At 38.0% G+C, this 6,941-nt stretch overlaps 1 non-coding gene and 1 pseudogene across 1 annotated transcript; both read right to left on the reverse strand.

Moving 5' to 3' along the window:
* Positions 1 to 664: 664 nt before the first annotated feature.
* On the reverse strand, positions 665 to 3,027 carry LOC138839574 (cullin-2-like; annotated as a pseudogene).
* Positions 3,028 to 3,390: 363 nt separating this feature from the next.
* Positions 3,391 to 3,463, reverse strand: Trnaa-ugc (transfer RNA alanine (anticodon UGC)). Its single transcript has one exon. It is a non-coding gene; the product is annotated as a tRNA-Ala (tRNA).
* Positions 3,464 to 6,941: the final 3,478 nt, after the last annotated feature.

Below are 6,941 nucleotides of genomic sequence, written 5' to 3' on the forward strand. Positions count from 1 at the left end.
TAATCAGCCAATTAAGTTGAGAGTACACTAAACCAGCTGTTATGAATTATTCCATCCTGTGAAACCTTGTGAACTTCACATTATTCCCTACATAAGACTGAGTGAAAATGTAAGAGTTCTTTTTTATTGTAAAAATAACGTACAGAGGGGTTACAATTACATGGGCAAGGTAATGAGTACGTTTCTTATCAAGCATTGTTCCCTCCTCTTTTGTTGTAAGAGTCTTTTTTTTTACTTCTTTATTTTTTATTTGACAAGCAGCAATATAATGTTTTCATTTTAATGTAGATACAATTATTAGGTTACCTGCCACATTACAATATTGAAGTTCTTATTTTATGTCCTTTAAGATACATTAAAAAAAACATCAACTACAAACATGAAGGGGAGAAAAAGGTTGGTACCCAACCAAATTTCCACATTTCAGCAATACTTCACTCATTCTTTAATAAAGTTTTAAGAAATGTCGTGATGACATGAGCTGGAAATATCTCTAGGCATTTTCTTTAATGCTCATGATGTGGCACTGGTGATGTTGTAAACAGCAGAAAACAGGGGCTGCCCAATGACCAAATTATGGCAGCACAGGCCTGCTTTTTCCCACAGGAACACACTGAATGGTGATGGCAATGATCTTCTCACATCCACATGGGGGACAGTGGCATCAAGCGACATAGTTGTATTCATCTGCGGACGCTTGGCTGAGCTCAATGTACTGTTTGTCTGTCAGAACTTCAATACATTTCTTAATCATGCTGATACTGGGATTAAACCTAGCTCTTGATTGACTAATCACCTCTTGAATAAGGGCATTGTGCCGAAGCACTTTCCATGCTTTCATTATAGGCACTAAAGCAGCCTGGAGATACATTTTCCAGTCCTCATCTACAGCACTTCTATTCTGCTCCATTTCCTGTGATGTGTCTTTCTGCACTGATGTAGTAATTTTAAATTTTGTTCTTTTACTGCTGAAGTTTATATTTAATGAAAATGAAGATTCTGCATCGATGTCTTCCTTTTCTGAGTTATGGTTAATCATTTTCACATCTAATAAGATTTGTTTTGGTCAGCTCCTTTTCATTCATCTGCATGCTGTCTTGAAGCTCTTTATAGCTGACAGTTTCACTGTTGTTAAAGGCAAGAACTGCCATTTGGTATGTTGTAACCATGGCAACATATGGTTTGCCCAAATAGTTCATTTTAACTTCACCTGTACAGAGATAATGTAACCATGTAAGTTTCCTTCCACTGAAATTCTGGCTATAAAATAATTCGAACATCTGTACACTTTTTTCTAATTCCTGAGGAATTGCAAATGTAGATGAAGGCGCTTGAGTACGAGGCCAAGTGCCAGCCTGCCGAACATATATTTGAAAACTAATTCCCAAATCTATTACTGTGTCTTGGTTTTTGATAAAGTTTGTCTTGGTTTTTGATAAAGTTGTTGAACTTATTGCTGAGATCAGCACTGACACTCATACCTGTATACATCCGATGTAGCTTGCTGGTAAACCCATAACCACAGGCTTGCTTTAATTTATTGATCATAGCTTCTTCAGAATCCATAGGCATTGATAACCCATGAATTAGATGTTTTGCCAACATTCTTGCATAGAACTTTTGGAAAACATCTTTATCATTAATATATTTGAAAACAGTAATGCAGCTTGTGAGTTTGTCTTCTACCTCATTCTCAGTAATCCCTTTTGCTGACTTTTTTAGCAAACTGTCACAGTACTTAGCAAGCAGTTCTGGTGTTTTGCAAACTGACTTGGGATCTTTGTAATTTACAACTGATGTAAGGGCCTTATCCAATGCATTCATAAAATGCTGATCACCATTCAAAATAGTGTTGGTGAACTGAACAAATTTACCATGTACTTCTAAAACTGACTCCACAAATAGTGTTGGTATATTTTCCTGAGTAATGGTACTGGTTGCTCTGAGACCTTCATCATGGATATGATTCTGCAGAGGACACAGCACGAAGTAAGACATACATATTTGCCATGTCATTTTTTTCTCTTGTCGAATGATATTATGACAATCTGCATGTAAGAACTGTAAGTGGTCTGCTACCATTCATTGTTGACATTCATGGATCACTTTAGTATATGAACTTGGATTTAAGTATTTTTGACATTGAATTTCTTCATCTTTTAATCTACCTAGAACCTTTTGTGAGCAATTTGATTCTTCTAACAAATTTGAAGCTTTTTGTTTATAATACTCTCCTGTTTCAATCAGAAAGGGAGAATCAAAGATTTCCTGATAAAACTTTAAGGGAAATTTTTTCTTTTTTTTTTTTTTTAGGTCCGGTCGTGGGGCCTGAACTCTGGGCCTGGGTGCTGTCCCTCAGCTCTTCAGCTCAAGACTAGCACTCTACCACTTGAGCCACAGCACCACTTCCGGCTTTTTTCTTTTTGCTTATGTGGTGCTGAGGAATCGAACCCAGGGCCTCAGGCATGCAAGGCAAGCGCTCTACCACTGAGCCAACTTCCCAGCCCGGGAAATTTTTTCTTATACTGCTCAACATGAACAAAGGAGTTAATAACCCCATGGATTACTTTCTGGTTTGGGTCTTCTCTGCCACGGTCATTTTTAATTTCTCAAAGCAGCATTTGGATAAGGATGGTCTGAAGAGGTTCAAAGATCAATTTCCTCCACATATCCAATGCTAGCTCTCCTGTTTCCATAAGTGCTTCATTCATATCTACTCCACCATAGCCATATTGAAGATCAGCTTCAGTCAACTTATTCTTTTTAATAAACTGAGTGTCGAGATACCTTGTGCAAATGCCGAACATGACTTTCTAAAAAAATTTTTGTTTCTGTATAAAGTCTTTCTCCAAGCGGTTCAGGATAGGCCACACATAAAGCATAGATACCTGAGAAGTGGTCGTTCCATGTTGCTCTTTCAACATACTCCAACATGACAACAGCTTTGATTGTAGTTAGGAGCTCGTTCCATGTTTCACCGAAATCTACCACTCTTAGTTTCAAAGACATTGTGCAAGTTTAGTGTTGAAACCTTCTGCAGAGGCAGGACGCAGGGCAGGAGCCGGGAAGGAGAGGCTACCTGCGGGCGAGCAGGACGGAGCCTGGCACAGAAGGTGGGTGGTGGCGGCTGTCAGCTCCAAGATTTCTTATGTTTAACAACAACTGTTAGTATTTAGAGGCTGATATTTCCAATTAGCTTCTATAAATATGTGGGTAAAAGAAATCTGATTTTTTCTTCTGAAATTTTTATTTTTATTTTTTTTTTGTTTTTGTTTTTTGTTTTTTGCCGGTCATGGGGCCTGAACTCTGGGTCTGGGCGCTGTCCCTCAGCTCTTCAGCTCAAGGCTAGTGCTCTACCACTGGAGCCACAGCGCCTCTTCCGGCTTTTTCTGTTTATGTGGTGCTGGGGAATCGAACCCAGGGCCTCATGCTTGCAAGGCATGCACTCTACCGCTGAGCTACCTTCCCAGCCCAATCTTCTGAAATTTTTAATGCAATGAAATGCTCCTAGGTTCACATTACTCAGTACCCCAAACTCAATGACATTTTCATAGCTCAATTGGCTAGCTCCAACCTTTTAGTATTGAGAAGCTGATATTGCCAGTCGGCTTATATAGGCATATGGGGTCAAAGAAACCTGAATCCTTTATCTGAAGACTTCAAGCCAGTCAAAGCTCTTAGGTTCAAACTGCTCAGGACCTCAAACTAAATGGATTTTTCATAGATCAATTAGCTAACAGCAACCATTTAGTATTTAGAAACTGGTATTGCCAGGTAGGTTTCATAGGCATATTGGGTCAAAGTAAGGGCATTCCACTTCTGAAGAGGTCAAGGCAGTGAAACAATTTTAAGTTCTCATTGTTAAGAACTCAAGGCCCACTGAGCTTGAAAGAGTTCATTGGCTAAAATTAACCATGTAGAATTTAGAAGCTGATATTCTAAATTAGCCCCAAGGGGCTCACTGAGGTCGAAGCATTGTGATGTATCTTTTCTCAAAACAATAACCTAGTGAAACCCCAATGAACTTCTCACTATTCTCAAATAGTGAGTTTTGAAGAATTTAGACTTCTAAATAGAACTGTTTAGCATGTTTACAAGCTGATATTCCCAGTGTGCTGAAACCCAGTTTTATGTTGATAGGAGACTGAAATAACTGCTGTGAATTATTCCATCCTGTGAAACAAATGGTGTGAGCTTCACACTATTCCATACTTTAAACTCTGTGAAAGTGTAAGAGTTCATTTGTCTAACAACAGCCATTTAGTATTTAGAATCTGATATTTCCAGTCAGCTTCTATAAAAATATCAGGTAAGAGGAACCCAAATGTTTGTTTGGAAATCTTCAATGAAGTGAAATATTCTTAGGTTCATATTACTCATTACCTCAAACTGGGTGACTCTGTAATAGTTCAATTGGCTACCTTTAATCAGTTAGTATTGAGAAGTTATTGCCAGTCAGCTTTCAGACACATATGTAGTTAAAGATAGCTGAATCTTTATCTGAAGAATTGCAGGGAGTCAAAGGCTCTTAGATTGCAATTGTTTATCACATCAAACTGAGTGCCTTTGTGTAAGTTTCTTTGAATGGATATGCTTATGGAAACAGACAGGAAATATCAGACTCTAAATACCAAACTATTGTTGCTAGCCAAATGAACTTTACAGTTTCACTCCATTGGCCACGTGGAATGATGAGAAACTCACAGTGTTTCACTGGATGGATTAATTCACAACAGTTCTGTCTGAATTTTAAATGGTTGATATTAGTTGAATGATCTCTTTCAAGCTCACTGTATTTGAAGTTCTGAGCCATGTGAACTTAACAGTGTTTCACTTGCTTCCATTTTTCTGAAGAAGAATTCCATTTTCTTTGACCCAATATGCCTAAATGGTTCTTGTTGGCCAATTTAACTATGAGAAATATACTCAGTTTGAGGTGATGAACAATTTGAAGCTAAAAGCATTTCCCTGGCTGGAAGCTTTCAGATAAAGGATGCAGGTTTCTATTACTCCATGAAATTAGGGAAGATGACTGCAAATTTCAGCTTCTAAATCCTAAAGAATTAATTTTAGACAAATGAGGTATGACAAAGACACTCAGTTTGAGGTGCTGAATAATGTGAACCTAAGGCCATTTTACTGTGTTGAAGATTTATAACAAGGATTGAGGTTTCTTTGACCAGATTTGTTTGTGGAAGCTGACTGGAAATATGAGCCTCTAAATACTAAAAGTTTGTTCTTAGCCAAATGAACTATATGGATTTACCTCAGTTTTCAGTGTGGAAAGACGTGAAGCTCACAGTGTTTCACTAGATGTATTAATTGACAACAACTGTACCAGTTTTTTTAAAATTCAACTGTTTCCAGACTACTAGGAATACAGCTTGTATATCCTAAACAGTTCAAAATAGTGACTTGAATTCTTATGGACTCAGTTTGAGGTGATGAGCAAGAGGAGTCCATTTGATTTCCCTTGCTTATCTTTTGGAGAAAAGCTATATTGGACTCCTATGACATGAATGGTTCCACTGGGTATAACATGGAATATCAGCTTCTAAATTCTAAAATATTGATGTTAGCTGAATGATCTCTTTCAAGCTCATTGGGTTTGATATTCTGAGCCTTGTGAATCTAACAGTGTTTCAGTGTCCTGAAGTCTTAGGAGAATTCCGTTTTCTGTAGCCCAATATGCCTATAGAAACTTCACATTATCAGTTCCTAAATGGTAAATGTTTCCTGTTACCTGATTGAACTGTGACCAAGCCACTCAGTTTGATGTGATGAACAGTTTGAACCTAGGAGGGTTTTTCTGGCTGAAAGCCTTCAGATAAAGTGTTCAGATTTTGTTTACTCCATATGCCTATGGAAGCTGACTAGAAATGTCAACTTTCAACTCCTTAATTATTGATGGTAGCCAATTGAACTATTACAAAATTTCTCATTTTGAGGTGCTGAGAATTATGAACCTATGGCTATTTCACTGTGTTGAAGATTTCAGAGCAAGAATTCAGGATTATTTGGCCACATAGGCTTATGGAAGCTGACTGGGAATATCAGCCACTAAATACTAAACAGTTATTATTAGACAACTGAACTCTTAGAATTTCGTTCAGTTGGCAATGTGGAATGCTGTGAAGTTCACAGTGTTTTACTAGATGGAATAATTCCCAACAAGTTGTTCATTATCCTTTCAATTCAAGTAGCTGGTTTCAGTGAATTGGGAATATAAGCTTATATATCTTAATTGGTTCAAGGTAGGCACATGAATTCTTATACACACACTAAGTTTTAGGTATTGAGCAAGAGGAGCCAATTAGGGTTTTCCTGGGTTATCCTTTGGGAAAGGCTGTATCAGACTGATTTGACCTGAATGGGCTCATTGGAGCTACCATGGAAAATCAGCTTCTAAATTTTAAAAGGTTGATGAACTCTTTCAAGCCTACTAGATTTGAGATTCTGAGCCATGTGAACCAAACAGCATGTCACTGCCTTCAAGTCTTCATAAGAATTCCAGTTTCTTTTTTTTAAAACTTTTTTAATTTTTAATTTAATTTATTTTTTTTTTTTTGGTCCGGTTGTGGGGCCTGAACTCTGGGCCTGAGCACCGTCCCTCAGCTCTTCAGCTCAAGGCCAGTGCTCTACCACTTGAGCCACAGCGCCACTTCCGGCTTTTTTCTTTTTGCTTATGTGGTGCTGAGGAATCGAACCCAGGGCCTCAGGCATGCAAGGCAAGCGCTCTACCACTGAGCCAACTTCCCAGCCCCTTAATTTAATTTTTTATTGTGAGAATACCGTACAGAGGATCCAGTTTCTTTGACCCAATATACTTATGGAAGCTACCTGGAAATACCAGTTTCTATATGGATAACAATGACATTACTTCTAGTAGTTAGTAAATTCATTGTGAATCTACAGCTTCCCTTCCCTAACCCTTACCTTGA

The sequence above is a fragment of the Dipodomys merriami genome, unplaced genomic scaffold (assembly GCF_024711535.1).
Source record: "Dipodomys merriami isolate MVZ:Mamm:240054 unplaced genomic scaffold, mDipMer1.0.p SCAF_3, whole genome shotgun sequence".
In the NCBI taxonomy this organism is placed as follows: Eukaryota; Metazoa; Chordata; class Mammalia; order Rodentia; family Heteromyidae; genus Dipodomys; species Dipodomys merriami.